This window comes from Pararge aegeria, chromosome 17 (assembly GCF_905163445.1).
Source record: "Pararge aegeria chromosome 17, ilParAegt1.1, whole genome shotgun sequence".
Taxonomy (NCBI): Eukaryota; Metazoa; Arthropoda; class Insecta; order Lepidoptera; family Nymphalidae; genus Pararge; species Pararge aegeria.
In genome coordinates, this window is record NC_053196.1 from 6201670 (window position 1) to 6222777 (window position 21108).

At 35.6% G+C, this 21108-nt stretch overlaps 1 protein-coding gene across 1 annotated transcript in view; it reads left to right on the forward strand.

Annotated features, from left to right (window-relative positions):
• The first annotated feature begins 5160 nt into the window (after positions 1–5160).
• The window catches only part of LOC120631161, a 147478-nt gene continuing 131530 nt past the window's right edge, over positions 5161–21108 (forward strand). The window contains exon 1 of the mRNA XM_039900619.1: positions 5161–5206. The gene's annotated coding sequence lies outside the window, so the exon portion shown is untranslated. The remainder of the gene's footprint in view (positions 5207–21108) is intronic.

A 21108-nucleotide genomic window follows, 5' to 3' on the forward strand; every position in this document is an offset into this window, starting at 1 on the left:
ATATACCGGTAACCGGGGTGATAACCAGTTTTACAGTCCATGTAGTTATGTATTGATGTCCCACTTTTACCTTAACGGAATAAAAAAGGATACTCTATAATCTGGCTTTATTAAACGGTTAATGGTTGGCTGCAGAGAACGAGTAATAAAAAATGTTGCCAACTATGCCGATTACCGAGCAGATATTATTTTCTCTTTACTTTGCGTATCATCTACTAGACTCAACTACTGGATTCTTACGCTAAGGTTGCCTATGAAAGGTTACTTTAAGTGATGCTTAATGCTTACGTTTTATTGCAAAAACCTATTATTTATTTATTTTTATATATATATATAAAAATAAATAAATAATAAATAAATATACTACGACAATACAAACATTGCCATCTAGCCCCAAAGTAAACGTAGCTTGTGTTATGGGTACTAAGATAGCTGTTGAATATTTTTATTAATATTATACACATAAATACTTATAATATACAGATAAACACCCAGACACTGAGTAACATTAATGTTCATCACGCAAACACACGAACCCACGGCCTAGGACTCAGAAAGCAGGGTCGCTACCCACTGCGCCAGTCGGCCGTCATATATTTCTTGTGTGCGTGTGTATGTCACTGAGCTCCTCCTAGACGGCTGGACCGATTTGAATGAATTTTTTCGGTATAAATGTATACCAGGTGGCACCTTGGATGGTTTAGATTCACAAATCAGCCCGACAGATGGCGCTGGGGTCCGCTAGTATAGATATAATTACATACAATTATTTAAATACATATTCATTATGTGATAATAAACATACAATTACACATACACATATGCGGTGATAGCCCAGTGGGTGGGCTCGACTTCACATTCGTGAAACCTGTATGCCTGAGGGTTCTTCATAATGTTCTCAACGGCGTGTGAAGTCCACCAATCCGCATTTGGCCGGCGTGGTAGACTGCGACCTAAACCCTTCTCATTGATCATTCTGAGACGAGACCCGTGCCCAGTAGTTGGCCGGTAATGATGATGAAGATGATGATGATGATGACCCAAGACCAATTGTTGTACGCGAGTGATAAAGTTGATTGCTAAAATGTGTCTGTCTGTTTGTTTGTTACCCCGATTTTAATAAAACTAGGCATAGAGATTGCATGCATCTTGGAGATGGACTTAGGATACTTTGTATCCCAGAAAAGCACGGTGATACCATTTCCGCATACTTAGTAAATTGTTTCCAAAAATGTTTGTTAAAAACCGATCTACCCCCGTATTAAGTAACTAGTAAACAAAAAACCTAATAATTATATTAATATAAGGGAAATGTAACAGGTAAAATCTCTTATTGCTGCCTATGCACAAATATCTCAACAACAGACCTGAAACCTCCTGTGGTCGGTTGAGAGAGAAGGCTCGTAAGAGTACCCACGTCAAATCTGTTGATTTTGTACCGCCGCATAACATCTAGTCGCTCCAAATTGTATCTGCTACATTCCACCAGTACATGCTGGACATCATCCATCGTAGGATTCTTTAAACATGTAAGCATACTTGGGCAAGTAGGTAATTAACTAGTGCTCAGCACATCTCCAATGCATACACACACTAAGAAAGCATTGCACTTCTTGTGCAGTCGGATAATAAGCATATATCACTGTACATACTTTCCAGTAAATAAAAATATTCCATTTCACATTGGAGATGCCGTTGTTAGAAAAGAGGCTAGGTCAGAACAATACACCGTCACAAGTATCTGAAGCATACTGTATAGCGATGGATACACGTGCCGTCACAGTGGAGACTTTAAAATAAAAGATCGTTCGGTTGAGCGAACGTATATGCAATTTGTAGTACTTTTTTATTTATAATATTCTGCCTTTATTAAACTATAAATTGTGAATAACGTTCTAGTCCAGTAATTACATCAATCTAGCCTAAAACAGTTAATTTCTAGATTACCTTTAGACTAGCAATTCCTCAACCTCTCCTGATATATAATGATGATAGCAGATAGTTGCATAGACGACGCTGCTGCCCGTGATGATTATTTTTAGAATCCAAAACCACCTCAGACCGTATAATCCAAGCGGGTAAGCCAGCTCTGGAAAGCCTTTAATTTAGTTTTTTGTAGAATAGCTTTGAGGCCTTTTACGCGTACGGTATAAAATATCAAAAATAACAACAAAGGAACTCCAACTAGCGTGAAAATTTACTCTTTTCATGAGTTTGAAAAAACGATTGGATTTGTTTAATATTTATAGCACGAAGTTTAATCTATATAAAGGGCAAGAGCCATTTAAAAGTAGCTATGATAAAGCTTGTGAACTAAAATATTTAGAGCAGGCAGGTAAATATAACAATTACCACATAAGTGTTTTTGAAAGCAACTAGTAATATTCAGTTCTCCATGTAAAATTTCATCAACTTCAGTATTGACTGAACATTGAACGCTCAAGTCCCAAATTGGTAAAGAAAGGATTAGCGTACTGCAAATATTTGAAATCTATAGCATTAAAATATAGCAATAAAACAAATTCTATGTAAATTTGTACAATAAAATCTCTCTTCAAACATAAAAAAGAGCTTATTATTATAAAAGCATAATTAATAAAGTTTCATACAAATGACAACTGTCTTTTAATTAGCGCGTATTTATGAATAGCTACTTCGTTCGCATCTATTCAGTTGCGGTTTCATTTGACACGGTGATGCTCGTATAACCTAGTTTTCTGACTTCGAGAATGGCTGTGGTCAAAGATGTGAGTTTAGTTCTTTTACATACGAACTTTATCATCATAAAATATATTTAAGTGTGGGTACCTATTTTAAGATATCTTTCAAACAAAAGCACGAGTCGATGTTTTTTGAAAAGCTATTGAAGTGAGTTTTTAAGAAGTTTATCCATTCACGATCATCACATAATATGAGGTCATTTTTAACACGAAGAAACAGTTTATCTGTTCTCCGTCAAATAGCACGTTAAATAGATGGGTTAAGCTTCTATTTTGCGCTGGTTTTATGAATTTTATTTTAACTTTTATACAATTTTATAAATCTTTTACAGTTGTATAATGGCCATAGCATGAATTTGAAGCTATATAAATGGCAAGAGGCATTTTATCGTAGCGGTTATGCTACGCCAAACTGTGTGTTGACGTTGGGTGTTTTACGAGGTGATATAGAGTATATAACAGCGTCCTCTGTGCTATTACTACCATCCACTGCGATGACAACCACACAGACTGGTCTGTCCAGCGTGGTGATTATAGACAAACCCTTTCATTGAAAGAGGTCTTTAAAACAGCAGTTGATGGTTATATATAAGTTTCGTTTTAACAATTTCCAATAGTTCAAGTTTGACCGACTTATTTCTTTTGCTAAATCACATATGTGATTTTATTTGCATATAATTATGGATAGAATTGTATAAGTAGATAATTATTCTGACGAGATCACGATCCGAGTCTAAATATATCGACGAATTCCAATTATTTTTATCGAGCTAGGAATATAACTGTAGTTTTTTTGCAATTTGATTTTATCAGTTTCTTATATAATTAATAAAACGTACAACTTATCTTTTTATCATATACATATAGATACATTGCAAGCGTCCGTCATCTTATCCCAAAACTCAATACCTACCCAATTAAAATCGCCTCACGCTGTTAAAGTCTAATTAAAAGTACTAGTGTCCATTTCTTGCGTATTGATGTAAATGAAGATACGATCCGGTTGTTGCATCCATCCTACAGTTAAGCTTGAGTAATTCTCTCAAGGTTTGGCTTTTATATGGCTACGCGAAAGTTTTAAAGAGCCTGGTTTTGTTTTTACATAATAACTGACGAAGCTAATAACCCACCTGATTGTAATTGGAAAACCATCCCTACTAATATGATAAATGTCAATGTAAGTTGGTTTGTTACGCTTTCACGGAAAAACTACTTAACCGATCCTCATGATAGATAGATAGATATGATGACCTTGGAAGAATTAGAAGTAATATAGGATACTTTTATCCCGACATTAAGAGATAGAGGACAGGACTGCTCAGCAGACAGCAGCAAACGCCTCATTTTTTTCTATAAGAATACAAAACTTTTTTTTTTTAGAACTACAACTAAATTGAATCAACCACATCAAAAAACAAAATCAAACGCAGACGAAGTCGCGGGCAACAGCTAGTATCCTATAAACAGAGTACCACTGTCCTACAGTTCCGCTCTGTGTCGATCAACCTGAGGCGTAGGTGTTAAGCCTCATATAACAGTAATTATACCGGCAACCCCCTTAGACCGGAGCACAGCAATGCCTGGGTACAGCAAAACTACGTCCCCAGACGAGATATGTTACAAAAAGCGCACAACAGGTCTTACAATGCCCAAAAGTATAAAAACATAAAAGAGAAACGATAAGCATTATATCCAATTCAAATTCAAAATTTCTTTATTCATGTAGGCCTACCACAGGCACTTATGAAGCGTTCATACATATATGCTTACATAATTGTAAGGGGATGGTGATAACTGCGTTCGCCAACTTAAACGTAAAGCTACGAGGGTTCCAAACGCGCCCTGGTCTAAGAAGAGCCCACAACAAACTTAAGCGGGTAATTTTTTTTTTGTTATTACCATCTCACAGTAAATTAATATTAAGCTATGAAGCTAGAGTAATTCACACCCAAGCTTTTTTATCGTTTAAGTAATCCTTAATATTATCATATTATTTTTCTATAAGCTTACGTTTTATATAAACTTTGGACCTATTGAGAGACAGATTTCCTTTGGTAATTTGTTATAAAATAAAATCAATCTATTATTTTAATTAAGATACGTGGAGTAAAAGTGTGAAACACCGGACATTACTGTTTCAAAGCGTACTTCGTTCGTGAAATACACTATCGCTTTTCTATGGTGTTTTCCCGATGATAGCCCCAGTCGTGGCTAGACCGCGAAATCGACGTGACCTCCGCACGTGTGCCTGAGCTAGCCACAGAATTAACAAGTGGTTTATATCTCCATCATACAAACAATTATTTCGTTACTAGAAAACGCGTAACGTTAACTATTATACAGTTATTGTGATAATGTTTAGTGTTGAAAATACTTTTCATTAAACTAATATGTTGGATGTAAAAGTGAAAGAAATGTGTTGTAAATAAATTTAAATATTTTTAACGTGTCAAACAAAGACTTTAAAGCTGGATTTAAAATAAAAGGTAGGTCATATATTTGAATAAGTTAATTTTTTTTTGCTTTTTATTCACAAAGTTTTACTTCACGAAAATATTTCATTATCGCTTTAAAATTTTAATTGATTGTCAAGCTATTGAATGTTTCACTGTTGCGCCCAGGTGTCTCTTTGGTGAGTAGAGAAGTATATAAAGCTTAAATCCACTACGCCAACAAAAGTTTAGGGGTGGTGGGCATAGTCGATAAAATTCTGGTATCAGTTAATAGTCATTAAGACAAACGGATTACTTTTAGTAACTGTTCTTTTTTCAAAGCACGAGTGTATCAGGTATGATAGCTATCCTTTTTATCGTGAAGAAGAACAAAGGTATCGAAAATATATTAGTAAATCGACTTTGAAAAGAAATCTGTGCTTTTCCTCTTTGTAAATTTTTAAATTTTTAAATTTTTTTTATTGTAAATATAAATGTATGATTTTGATAAATGTAACCTGTACGTGTAAGTACCTGTAAACTGTAAGTATGGTTACTTTGTTTTCGGGATAAAAATAACCTAATATGAGCTACTTTTAACCTGGGAAAACAAAGGAATCCTACTGGAACAAAAATTATGGTTTGTTGGTGACGGTTCATCGAGCACAAATTTCTTAATCTCATGGGAAATCAGAAGTTGTTCGCAAACGAAGTCGCGGGCGACCGTTAGCTACTTATCTTAATAAAAAAAAAACCTTTTCGCACCTATTTTTGCATTATTTTCTAATTACACTAGAACTGGGGTTATATTTCCTTTAGCTTTTACTGACGTTAGATAATAAACTGTGATTGAATTTGTAGAGAATATAGAAATTGTATTAAAAGTTTATATTGGTTAATATGTACGGGCTATTGATTTGATAAGAAGAAAAGTTATTTTAGTCACTTTAGTTTATTAAATAATGGCCTTAGTCGTTCACACCTTTTAGTTAAATACTTACGTGGATTAGTATTAGACATGTAAAACCTTTAATGTACAAAGGCATGCTCTGCCGTAAACACGCTTTACCTGTCGCCTTAAATATTTCATCACTTGTTCATTCTTTTTGTTTTTCGAATCGAAAATGTTATTTTGGGACAAGTGATTCGCTAATAGTTAGTGAAAATGTAGTTTAAGTAGGAAGCACGCTAGTCTGGAAAGGGTATAGTTTATACCTCTGCGCAGTATTATTAAGATTATCATCGCAGCATCGCTCGGAATTGCTTAATGTATTCGTTGTTGGTCTTTGCAAGTGCTTTAAGAGTCATTACTATAAGAGAAACTAAAATTTCCGAAATTATTAATGTGTGAAATTAAAAAGCCTAAGAGATATATTCATTGCTATGGTCATATTTTATAAGAGAATACAGGCAGTAGCGTGCATAGAGGGTATGCACAATTTATGCAGATGATATAAAAAGAAGAAACTCTCCAGTATGAGTTATAAATACTTAAGGGTAGGCTTTTTATAACTTTTACAATGCCTATTCTTAAATTTTTGATAACGCGTACTGGAGATTTGCTTCATTTTATATCATCTGCATACCCTGTGCATACCCTCTATGCACGCCACTGAATACTGGTATCAGATATAATGTTTTTAATGATTTAATGGATTTAATGGATAGATGGAATACCCCTGACTGATATGATTGGATATACCTACCTCAAAGTTTCATTCTTGTGAAAATTATTATTATTTTAATGCATAAAAACCAGCTCATTTTATTATAGTAGGTATTTAATTATCTCTTAGGGTAAATAAGATAGGTATTTGAAATAATTTAACTTTAGAGCTTAGACAATTCAACAGGTGTTAAGTCAAGAATGTCCGGGGGATAACGCCAAGTTCCTAACTCCAGCAGGGTTAGCACGGGCAGTTTACCTGATAAAGCACGTGAACATGGAATAGGAGAAGTTTACCCCCGTTTATTATTACAACTATATTATGTGGATATTATTTTCACTTGTGCGCCAGTGCTCTGAAAGTTGATAAACCTGTGGGGGAAGATCAATTTCTATTCTTTTGCCGGGGACTTTACTTACTTTACTTAGTTTTTTTATATGTTTTTTAATTTTATTAAATGACTTTATTATAGTGGTAGTCCACACTAGGTAGCCTGTATCGTGGAGACGTAGTAAATTATTGTAGTTATTTTATGTTCATAAAGCAACAAAAAAAGCTATTTTATCAATTGGATTTGTGAATTTCGTTGTATTTTTATCGCTATAAAGGTCAAATACCGGCACCACATTTTAGCCATTTTCATGCGATTTCGGTGCAAGTTGACGCATTCTTTACGACTTTTATATATTTCATTGTAGACTTATACTTCTATAAATAGCACTATGATAAAGATAAATTATTTAGGAAGCCAATGCCGTTTACAGAATCATGAAAGGTGGGATGGATATTTTTTGATACGCATTTACCCAAAAAGTGTCGTAAATGTATAATTTAAAAAAAAAAAACCGCTTCCAAATTTGAACTGTTTGAAACTGACATTTAGATTTTTGAGGATGGATTCAGAGGTTAATAGAAAACCCAATATAACAATTTATTGACTTGACCCGGTAATCGAAATAAGGACATTGTGAGCCGCTTTAGAACATGCTAACCATTAGACCAGAGTACCATTTACTTAACGGGATTGGACACAAGTTAATGTTTTAGTTCTTTACTGAGATTATAATGGATACCATTTGATTTTCTAAACACAAGGTTTATCCTCAAGAGAAATGAAGTATAAAGAAAAGGTTTCGTTTTCATGCATAAAATATCACTGTTAAATAAATGATGTAATGCTTCAAAAAAGAGTAGTTTATAAAGTATAAAAGTAGTCTACCGGGAACTTCGTACCAATCTATAATGTAAAAATGCTAAGGAGATTTTTTTAAATTCCACTTCTAGTTGGCACTTGAAGGGAATCTTCCTCGGTGGTAACTGGTGATGCTGAACTCTGTATTGATCTTAGATGGTGGCAGGATAACCTGCTAGGGGTATGGCAGTAAGTAATATCAATATCTGAATCTCATAGCGGTACTTCTTTGTCGGTAGGTAGGTAACAAACGTTTGATAATACCGATCCCTGGAACTCCTCGTTGGATTTAAAATGTTTTTATATTTTTATTTTGTAGTCCAGTTCTTGAGGAAAATAATATTTAACATCACGCTATAAACCTATACAATCAAGTTTCACCTATAAAGTATGTATTGTACTGAGGCACCTTTAGCACCCACGTTAGTAGGTTTGGGTTATTCAACTTTTTAAAATCACTTTTTAAAATTTAAAATGCATATAAAAAATTATTTAAATATACCTATTTTGGCATCGGCAGTTGGAGAGCCGTACATAGTGGTTAAAGCGCTCAGGGCGCGATTACCAGACAGTCGTGGGTTCAAATCCTGTCATTTCCGAAAATGTGTATGATTTTTTAATTTATAAAAATTTATATTCTCTCCTTGTGAAAAAACACTTCAAAAATTATAAAATTATAATCCGAAGCAAATTAGCACATACTACTGCTTAAACATAGGTTCACCGCACATTCATATAAAACAAATAGACCGAATGAGAAATTCTAATTGGGTGGTATTTTCATTTCTCTCTCCATGGTCTTTCCTTCATCACTGAAGATCGTGGTCCTGGTGAGATCTCAACTTCGCGTTGGTAAACTGTCTCCATCGACTTCTGTTGGAGGCCATTTTTGCGATTTGATAGAAGCGGTCTGAATTTGATTTTTTCAGCTGGTCTGCCCATCTTGTTGGGGACCGGCCTCTAGGTCTTTTGCCTTCGGTGTTGCCCGTAACTTTAATTTTTTTCCAGGCTATCATTCCCCCGCCGCATTATGTGCCCGAAATAGGAAAGCAAACGTTGGTAACATATAGACGAAAGTCGAACACGAACTCCTAGCTGCGCCAGGATAGACACATTTGAGCGCTTGGCTGTCCAGGGTATTCTCAACATGCGCCTCCAACACCACATCTCGAAAGCTTATATCCTTTGCCTTTCTCTATTTATTTTCATTTAGGTTAGGCTAATGTCGGCAGGATAATTTCGGAATTTATATTTCTGAATTTTCTCTGGTCTTGTCTGGTTTGGCTGTGGCTAGTTACCACCCTACAGACAAAGACGTGCCGTTAAGCGATTTAGTGTTCCGGTGTGATGTCGCGTAGAAACCGATTAAGGGGTATGACTACAATACTCCCCAACCAGTTAGCCCGCTACCATCTTTGACTGCATCATCTCTTACCAGGTGAGATTACAGTCATGGCCTAAGGCTTGTAGTTAAATATTCTTTTTTTAGTATTTTTTTATTTAAACATCTAAGAACGAGTTGAACTTAGGTCTGATTTTTTTTTAATTCTTAAACTTGGCTTTCTTTTGGTAATCAACTTTCTTAAGTATTAGGTATACTCGGAGTTACATTAAGTAACTTTCTTTCAAGAAGTTTAATAAAAGCGATTTGTTCTTTTTTGTTTTTACTCTACAACCTTATATTGTAGACTGTAACACTGTAACGGCTTTGTGCGGTAATATTTATAAGCAGTAATAGTCTAGCTAGGACCGAGTTCGATCCGGGGATCGAACTCGGTCCTAGCTACCCGAAGCTAGGTCCTAGCTTAAAAAATTTAGAGGTGCGTGCCGGGGCACGCACCTCTAAATTTTCGGAGTAATGTACGTTTTAAGTGTTTAAATAGCACTTGTTTTAACAGTAAAGCAAAGCTGGCTGAGATGTCTGAGAGTTCTCCACACTTCGCCAGCAATGTATAATATGGCCAAAAGCCTTCTCATTCCGAGAGGCGATCCGTGCTCTAAAGCTTGTAATATGTTGATAATGATTTTATTTTTATTTATTTATTTTTTTATATATATATATATATATATATCAATGATGGTGATAGAAATCACTTATCATCGACACCAGAGCATCCTCAGAAGAATTGATATTGATTTTATAATACAGAATTGCAAAATTTACCCACTTTTAATTTATTATTATTTTATTAATTTAATTTAGGTTCTGTGTATTTATTATATCACTAGCTGGTGCACGCGACTTCGTCTGCGTTTGACTTTGTTTTTTGATGTGGCATTCAATTTAGTTGAAGTTCTAAAAAAAAAAAAATATTCAGTATCGCCTAAGCCTTAAATGAGGGGTTTAATGCTGTCCGCTGAGGAGTTCGGTCCTCTATCTCCAACCGCATTCATTAGATCTACACAAAGTTTGGGCAAAATTAAACACATATTATAACCTCTATAGTACAAAAATAATTATTTAAATCGGTTATAATTAGTCAGAGTTCAATCGTAAAACACTTAGGAACCGAGCTTAATGTCGGGATAAAAAGTATCCTATATTACTTCTAACACTTCCAAGAATATGTGTACAAAGTTTCATGAGAATCGGTTAAGTAGTAAACAAACTTACATTGACATTTATAATATTAGTAGGGTTTGACTATCGCAAAGTAACACCTGCTTTTATCCGCGATAGGTTTTAGGCCTGTTAAGGCACGAGGCTGAATTCGTTGCAGTTTTGGTCATAAACTATTTTTGGGTGGGATTTAATAACAGATCATTGTAGAGGCCGGAAAAGTAGGCCGTTACCTTTTCCAACGAGGCTAATTATAGTCCTTTTCGTAAGGTCAAAGGATTAATTAATATAATTGTACCCTAAAGGAAGATTAGGTAATGTTTTTAAATCCTTCGTCTTAAATTTGAATGCGGGAGGGTTCGGAGAGTAGAGGGTTTTCCCTGTCCTCGTTGCATTTTTTTTGTTAGGAAATATGCAAACCAATTCGGTAAAATTTGAGGTTATGTCATCATTTAAACTCTCTAAAAATCTGAAAGTAAAGAAATTCAGGACATTAAATCCCAACCGAAGATTATAATCAATATTCTTGACAAATTATAATATATAGTTTTTTTGGTAAATCAAAAGAAAAATAGCGGGACAAAAAAAGAGAAAAAATAATCATCTGATATTGAACCGTAGTGATCTGTGTTCGCCCGATTTTGCAACCAAGCTATTACAACCTCGTAGATGGACCCTTATATTTTAATGATATTGTAGCAGATTTTCATTGCCTAAAACACGGATAAAATTACGTTTACTAAAAATGAAACCTGGCTAGATCTATTTATTGCCCCCGAAACCCCATGCATACATCATTTCTTTCTTTCTTTCTTATAACATTTCAAAAATTGTCGGCCAAATTATACTTACATTTTAAACTTTTTTTAAATTATTTTGTATTTTCATATAGTATGCAATAGTAGTGTATACATTCATTCATACATAATATATACAAAAATTGCTCGTATAGAGGTATTAGATAGATTGATTTACAATTGCCTGCTTAGGATTTTCTACAGGGTGTACCTCGGTGACTGCTCAACTTATTACTCCGGTATTATTCTATTATACATCGGAACAGACAAAAAGGTGGTATCCTTATGATGTTGATATTCAATCAACTCGTACGTACGTAGCGTTTTCTGAGATTCATCATCTGAGTCTGCATCTGTGTTTCTTGCCACATATTATAAGACACATTTTCCAGGTAACGTCAAGTACTCTTCTAAGCAGGAGTGTGAACCACGTCGATTCCCTAACTGAGACATAATTTGCTGATATAACGAACTTAGCTCTCTCCATCGCCCGCTGAGCGACTCTGACCTTTCTGCACATGTTGATATTTAACGACCGTACTTTACGGCTGTAAATCATCATATTATAGGTACACCGTACAGGTACGTTTCATAAACAAGGTGTACGTGAAAGCTACAATATTTTAGCATATTTTATGAGGTTGTTGTCGCAGTTATGTTTTCTTACCCTCTCACCCTAAGTAAATTACTTTATGTACATAAGTTAAATGGCTCCCGGCGATGCATGTTTACCATCCCTGGTTGATTAAACAGTACAATTTTGTAATGTATAAAATGAATGTTTATTTCTTCGTATTTATATTCAGCTCAGCCACTAGCTCAGATATAGATCGCAACTTGGGAGACGGGCATAGGCAGTGATAGAAGGTATGCACAGGGTATGCAGATGATATAAAATGAAGAAAATCTCCAGTAAGAGTTATCAAAAACTTAAGGATATGCATTGTAAGAGTTATTGGAAGCCTACCCGTAAGTATTTATAACTCGTACTGGCGATTTTCTTCATTTTATATCATCTGCATACCCTGTGCATACCTTCTATGCACGCCACTGGGCATAGGATACTTTTTATCCCGGAGAAGATGTAGGAACTTATAGGTTTAGGTTTCAAGACATTTATTCCCATAAAAAGACCTAAGTCACTTACATAGGAAACTTAATTTTTTTTATAATAAATGAATACACTTTGCCATTGGAATAATTTAAATTCAATTTTACTATTATCTACTCATTCAATGTTTTCGTCTTTAAACTTATTGGTATTACTTAATATATAAGAAGCTATTTTAGCCTTGAATACATTGAATGATTTTACATTTTTTATAGGTATAGGTATTTTATTATAAAATTTGGCGCCGTAACCGTAATTTGTTCTAGTTCTAGGTAAGGTAAGGAAACTGGCTCAAGGGGTTTTATTTTTCTTGTGAAAGTGATATTAGTGTGGATTGTTTTATTTATTGATTTTCTAATAAAGATGCACGTGCTATATATATATAATTGATGATTGATGAATGATATTATAAAATCTTTCATGTCTCAGGACAAGATGAAAGTGACTGACTTCAATAACGTAGTTAGTACAAACTTCTAGTTGTAGACTTCGGTCGTGGCTAGTTCCACAGGCACGGACATGTCCCTAAGCGGTTGAGCGTTTCGGTACAATGCCGCGTACAAACAGATTAGGGTATACCTAACTGACTTACCCTACTCATTAGGTACACTGCATCGTCACTTACCCGAAGTGAGACTGCAACTAACTAGTACAATATTGTCCCGTTAGTGTAAAACAGCGAAACCTTCTGTAATTACTCACTGTTTTTATTTGCTTGGTTTTTCGTGACTAGATGTTTTTTCTTTTGTTCATCATCATCATCATCACATCAACCGATAGACGTCCACTGCTGGACATAGGTCTTTTGTAGGGAGTTCCAAGTTCCACGATTCTGAGCCGCTTGGATCCAACGGCTACCTGCGACGCGCTTAATGTCTTCTGTCCACCTCGTTGGGGGTCGACCAACGCTGCGCTTACCAGTACGGGGCTGCCATTCCAGCACCTTGGGACCCCAACGTCCATCCTTTCTCCGAACTATGTGCCCGGCCCATTGCCACTTAAGCTTCGCGACTCGTTGAGCTATGTCGGTAACTTTGGTTCTTCTACGAATCTCCACATTTCTGATTCGATCGCGTAGAGATACTCCGAGCATAGCTCTCTCCATCGCCCGCTGAGTGACTCTAAGCCTTCTTATGAGGCCCATAGTTAACGACCATGTTTCAGAGCCATAGGTCATCACTGGCAACACGCACTGTTCGAAGACTTTCGTCTTCAGGCACTGAGGGATTTCCCGAACGCTGCCCATCCGAGTTGGATTCGGCAGTTCACCTCCTTCTCGAAATTGGACCTACCTAACTGGATCGTGTGTCCTAGGTATACGTATTCGTCAACAATTTCGAGTGCAGTGTTCTCAACGATTACTGGTTGAAGCGGAACATGAGCATTAGACATAATCTTCGTCTTGCTCATGTTCATTCGTAGGCCAACCTGTTGAGAAGCTCTGCTGAGGCCATCGAGCATCGTATTTAGGTCTCCCAGAGTCTCTGCCATTATGACTACATCGTCGGCAAACCGAAGTTGAGTGATGTACTCGCCGTTAATGTTGATGCCAAGTCCGTTCCATTCCAGAAGCTTAAAGACGTCCTCCAACGCAGCGGTAAATAGTTTCTTTTGTTATTGTTCTTTAATCTAACGATTTCCAACTACATCGAAAACTGCGTACCTATCCTAAATCCGTACTTGTAAAGTTGTGAGAGATTTTCTGTATCTACAGAATTTTTAACCTTTTATATTTTTTGTGTTCAAAATATGTTTATGATATCATTTTACAAATATTAAAACCTTTCAAAAAAGTCGAAACAAATTCTTATCGTACCTAGTCAGAACATTATTAGAAAAATATTATTGTGATTAAGCTTTGTGTACTTCTTACAATTAATAGCTGTTGCCTGCGACTTTGTCCGCGTTTTTATTTGACTCCTGTAGAACTGTTCGTTTTCCTCCCACGCTGTTGTTCGGGATTTCAGCTATATATTTGCAACAGTTTGCTATGATCAATTATGGTATGAAGCTGAAAAAAAGGGCTTTAAATCCCCTAGTGCTTTTTCGGGATAACAAGTATCCATTTTAAGGATGCAAGCTATACGTATTGTATACTAAATTTCAACAAGATGCGGGGTCTGGTAGCCAAATATAGGTAACAAACAAACAAATTAACATACAGGCATACTATAATTTTTTATATAATGGATATTTTCTTGTAATGTTTTTGAGTCTTGGAAAAGTTTTGTGGGATTTTAGTACTAAATCGCCTTGTTAAAAACCCGCTTAAATCAGTAAGTACTAAATTTTTGATTTAAATTAAGTCAAAACATAAAAAGTGTTTTGATACTTGTTAAGATTTGACTTATATTTAGATAAAAATAAAATACCTGCTGTTAAAAACATTTAAACATTTTGGAAATATTAGAGGAATTAAAAGTAAAGAAATGAATCAAATTCTTGACTTTTAAAACAATTTCCTTACGGCTTTACAAACCTACTAATACAGTCTGGTGTTTTACAAGAGGTCAACTATTTTGTTTATTTTGTCGGTTCAAAACTTCAAGATTCGTTTTCAAATTAATTTATTAGCTGGCAGTTAAAGACTTTTGACAGTGACGATTCAGTCTAAGCTCGAACATCACTAAACTAAAACGTTTATGGTTTCTTACGTCAGCCTGTGTTATAAATTACTTTATTACTATTAAATTTTTCACTTCATAATTAGTTTTCAGCAGCGATAATGCAATCCGAGCTATACAATTAAAACTCTTCCATTTCGCGTCGTTCTACAGTAAGCAAACAATAAAGAAAACTGCTCTCGGAAAACTGCGAAGACAGTTCATTTAAATGAAAGTAATTAGAATGCAACGTTAGATACGCTTAAGAAATAATTTATACTAGACAGCTGATTGCAATTAAAAAGTAGGTACTTTTTAATTATTTTGCAGCGACGTTCTTAAGCTAAGATCAAACCTAGTAACTCAACCCTAGCGCTCGGCTGTTACGTCAGACTTTTTTTTGTTATTTTTTTATCACACTATTGCGTTTCCTGCCACGTATAATTTGAGTACCTTCAAGGCTAGAGTGAATAGGCTTTTTCTAGGCAATCGTGCACCAACCTAGACCTCATCATTGCTTTCTTACGGGCATGATTGTCGTCAAGCGCTGGCCTATCGTTAATAAAAAAACAAACTACAATTGCAATATTCACTGCAATCTTTATTGACTTACTAGCGGGCTAAGCTTTCAGAGCTATGGCAGTTATAATAAGCCCTAATCGGTTTTACTCAGCATTTTACAATAGTGCTAAATTCTACCATAATAAAGAATTTTATTATTTTTATAAGAAATTCTTTATGCTAGACTGTTTGCAATTAAAAAGTAGGTACATTTTAATTATTAAAACATTTCTAAATTTAAGAAAAAATGTGACTGCAATAATTTAAACATTAGAAGTAAGAATAAACTTACAGTGCAATATACTAGGTTACATAAAATTCATAATTCGTTTAAAGGAAATTGCATACAATTCTACAATAAACTACCAATTGACATCTTGGAGATGTCTCTTAAAAATTCAAAGTTTGTATTAAACGTAAGCTTATAGAAAAGTCCTATTATAGTATAAAGGACTACGTAAACGATAAAAAAGCTTGGGTGTAAATTATTGCTCTAACCAGGTTGCTCTTCTAATAATTTAAAATGAGATGGCGATAACAAAAAAAAAAAAAAAACACCCGGCTAAGTTTGTTGTGGGCTTCTTCTTAGACCGGGACGCGTTTGGAACCCTCGTAGCTTTAGTTTTAAGTTTACGAATGTGGTTATCGCCATCATCTCACTACCGTGTAATTCTTATGTACGCATCAAAAGTGCCACCTGTAATTGCCTACTTGAATAAAGATATTTTTGACTTTGACTATTTTGCAGCGACGTTCTTAAGGTAAGATCAAACCTAGTAACTCAACCCTGGCGCTAGGCTGTTACGTCCGACTTTTTTTTGTTAGTTTTTTATCACACTACAATTGCAATATTCACTGCAATCTTAATTGACAGTAAGTAAGTCTAGCGAGCTAACCTTTCAGAATTATGGCACGATAAGGAGACGGCATCCTAAGAAGAAGTTCTAATAGATCCCCTATATCCTGTACCCTAACTCATACTCCTATATCCTAAGTAAAACTTCTTAGGATGCCGTCTCCTTACGAAGGTTGGCAATCATTAGGGCTATCTCTACTTTGGACACCGCTGCTCTAAATAATGATTTGGTGTTCTTTCCAAACCACTGTCGTAGATTTTTAGCCATGATATTCTTCTCCGGCCAGGCCTTCTTCTGCCTGTCACTTTACACCCAGAACACTTATAAAGATGAATAGTTCTTACTCAATAATTATGAGTCTATTCATTGAAGTATTTATTTTTCCGTATTTGTTTGTGTCTGTAAAACACTATAGTAGCAGGATCGCCATGGACACTGGCTGACATTGTCGTTATCTTCTTAGTTTAGCACTTTAATAACAAAGCTTTATATTTCGTACCGTGTTTTGGCTTCGTGCTGAGGCGGAACCCTATTTGTCCACATGCTTACTGATCGTATTTTTGTTTTATGTGAGCAAATATATAAATTTCTTACTTTCATTATTTCTTTACAAGCTAATGAGCTTACAAAGTAACATTATAATTCAATGTAACAAACAATCACAAAGCAAGCGGAATAGTAACTACAAAATAGTGACCGCCACGTTGCGTCAATTAATGGGTTTTTTATTTATGGGTGAACGTTTAAAATGTCATCTACGAAATGGTTACAAAACAGAAAGCACTTTAAACTGCTTTGTATCTTAGAGACTGGTCCGTTATATTACAGGTTCAGCGCTGAAGCGATTATTTTAGATATTGTTCGAGCAACGGGAATGGTGTCAATAATTCAACTTTTTTTAAATATATTTGGCGACCTCCCAGGCACAATGGTGAGTGCTGTAAATGTAATTAGGAGGTCCCGGGTTCGATTCTAGGCAGGGGATTTATAATTTCTGAATTTTCTCTGGTCTGGTCTTGTGGGAGGCTTTGGCCTTGGAAAAGAGCAACTGCTGAGTTTCTTGCCGGCTTCTTCTCGGTAGAATCTTCCTTTCGAACCGGTGGTAGAGTCACTACACACAGACAAACTCGACGTTTCAAAAGTCTATTAGGCCTACTTGAAATAAATGAATTTTGAATTTTGAATTTTGGCTCGTTGCCGACAAAGACGTGCCGCTAAGAAATTAAGTGTTACGGTGCGATGTCGCGTGGAAATCGATTAGCGGTTTGACTGCCATACTCTATACCAGGTTAGCCCGCATCTTAGACTCCATCATCATTTATCACCAGGTGTGAGTTCAGTTATGGGCTAACTGATAGTGAAATAAAAAAAAATCTTTTTAATAAGCAGAAGGAGCCGTTAGATTCTAGTATTTGGAATTAAGGTCATATAATAATCTAATATTATTTAAATGTTACTAATTTGGGCGATGTCATTTTTGCACAACTAGCCGTTGCTTTTCAAAAACATTTATTCATGGTAGGTGTTTCAAACATTACACCTTATTTTAAAATAGTAATAGCTTGTATGTCATTAAGACCAGGCTGAAAGGGTTTAGGTCAGCATTTGCCATCCATGAAGCCGATTTTCAAATGATAATGTATAGTTTTTACCCGTAAGTTTTTGGTAATAATTATCAGACTGCGCCATAGCAAAGCTGGGCTGGATGTAGCTAGTAATAATAAGCGTACATTTTGATATTGATAATTTTATGAGAAACAACAGGAATTTGTTTTCCCGAAGCGGCAATTGAATAATGTAATGGGTATATTGGCAGGCGGGAAATTGCATTTCTGACAATAGCGCTGTGGAGCGAAAGCTTTTGCTTGTGGCTAGGCTATAGCTACAACAACGCAAACACATAGCAGCTTCAACTCAGGCATCAAATGGAATGGAATTATGAATTTATTTATTACTTCATCGTTCATCTCATCAACCCATTACCGATCCACTACAGAGCACGGGTCTCCTCCCACATTGTTAAGGGGTTAAGGCCGTGGTCCACCACGCTGGCCCAATGCGGATTTGTGGACTCCACACACCTTTGAGAACATTATGTAGAACTCTCGGGCATGCAGGTTTCCTAACGATGTTTTCCTTCACCGTTGGAGCAAGTGATATTTTAATTACTTAAAACGCACATAACTCCGAAAAGTTAGAGGTGCGTGCTGGGATTTGAAAAGTGAAGTTGAGCTCCTACCCAATGCGCTCTCACCGCATTATTTTATATTATTTATTACAATATTATAAATGCGAAAGTATGATTGCTTGTCATTTGTTTGATTGTCCTTCCTTTGCGCAGTAACTTAGCAAACAATCACATACAAGGCGATTTATTCGTTTCTAATATGCACAGTAAAGATAATGAATCTTGTTTCGGTAGCCGCTTTACCTTGAACCTAGTATCTAGTAATATATAATAATAATATTTGTTTATTGTTCAAAAAAACATAGGGTGCAATTTACATTTCATCTGCACAATAGGTATAATGATATTAATGTTATAATTTACACGGATATACAGAAATCACCTGTCCCTAAGCTAGGTATAAGTGATCTCTTTATAAATATGGCTCGTTAAAAAATTAAAAAAAATTAATGATATGAATTCGCAGGTAACGCTGGTAATCATATTTGTACTAGGTTAGATATTTGAACGTTTTTGAACGTTTTATACATATCATGTATCATATGTGTGTGTGTATGTATATTACCGTACTAAGATAAAACTTCAAGCAACTTTTCAGTTTCTGCATATGTTTGTGTGAGCAACCACACTTTGACACGATTTTTACATTTATTTCCATTTAGTGGATATATGGATATATTGTTACAGTTAACTTCTGTGTCTTTCTGTTCTAAGCATGTCTAATCTTCTGTTTACTTTATTTTTATCATAAGTGAGAGAATAATGTTTGCGTTTGTATAAGCTGCTGTTAAAAACTACCCGTGGGGTTTTAAAAAAAAAAGTATGTTAAACCTATGCATGGCTTGACTTTGGTATCTCGGTGAAATTATCACCAATATAATCGCAGACGGAGTCGCGGGCAACAGCTAGTGCCTCAGTCTAGCAAAGCGTAATTTTACGTGATGTTTTAATGGAAAATGCGTAAGTCGACCGCTTAAAAGGCATGAGCTGTGCGCGTACGAATACCAAACCAAAATGTAGGATTTATATTCCATCAATAACGCTGCACTGAAATGTTATTAACAAATTTAATTTAATCTACGGATTTCTGGAATACTATGGAATGCCGGTGAAATTGCTTTAGGTTAGCAGTACAGGTTTAACGTTTGGTTTCAACCGCATAAAGCTCATGTCATGCTTTTGAACATTCGGTCCTTGGGAATGATTTTGACTTACAATTTGGTTGTTGTTTGCTTTGTTGTTGTTGTTGTGAGGAAGGAAACGTTTATACACCTGTTAAATCTGCCCACCAATTTTCATGCATGTACTGTATACAGAAACTTTTATACAAATCGGTAGGTGGGCATACGAGCCTACTTCCCTGCTTATGTTATGAATGCAAAGGTGTCTGCTGGAAATAGGGACGGATCGAAAAATCCCTTTAGAATTTATATATGTAGATACTAGCTACTGTCCGCAACTTCGTCCGCGCTGGTTCCTTGAATATTTAATATGCCAAATCGTATAAAAAATTGACTAAAAAATTTCTTTTTCTTTTTGTGTGATCACCCTTATCACTAAAGGGTTGAAAATATAGATAGCGACCGCGACTCAAGGAATCACCGTGTAAAAATATTTAATCAAAACGAGCATATTTATTTTTCCATACAAACTAATTCAAAATATTCGGAGCGTTTACTTATGACAACCCTATTGAAGGTAAAAGACCGCCACGTGCATAGCACTTCCGATAGCCGACGCGTACCTAATAAAGTGACAAGAGTCACTTTATATTACGTTTGCATGTGATGTTTGGGTTGTATTGATTTCTTTCATTAAAAACTATAGCATTTCGGTTTCACAGATAAGTCTCAGAGACAGTGAATAATATACCTGTAAATCGTGTAAAGTATTATTTAGGTTTTTATTAACACGTTGTATATAATATACGAACTTACTCTGTGGTTTGATACAAATATACGATCCAGGCCAGATTAAATTCGGACGATTATTTTGTGCAGTATTTGCCGTGTGGTGATGCCAGATCAGAATACAGTTGTACTCCTCCTCTTCCCCAGTGTCATACGAGGCGACTAAGGGAATATACCGGAAAACGGGCAGCATCGCCCTCTGTTGTCTGAACTAGATATATATTACACCCTGCTTCATCTGTGTATAATATATGTACTACCCCTCTTCCAGGTGGGAACTAGTGAAATATAACGGAGAACACAATAGCGTCTTCGGTGCTATTACTACCATTTACTGCGATTACTAAACCCTCCGCCCAGCGTGGTGATTACTGGCAAACCGTCATCCTGGGAGAGCCCTCTAATACAGCAATGGACTGTTATAGACTTTTGATGATTGATGAAGCTGTATGTCATTCCATATTAGAGACCAAAATCACGACGAAGCTTATTTACAGTTTGCTCTTAGAT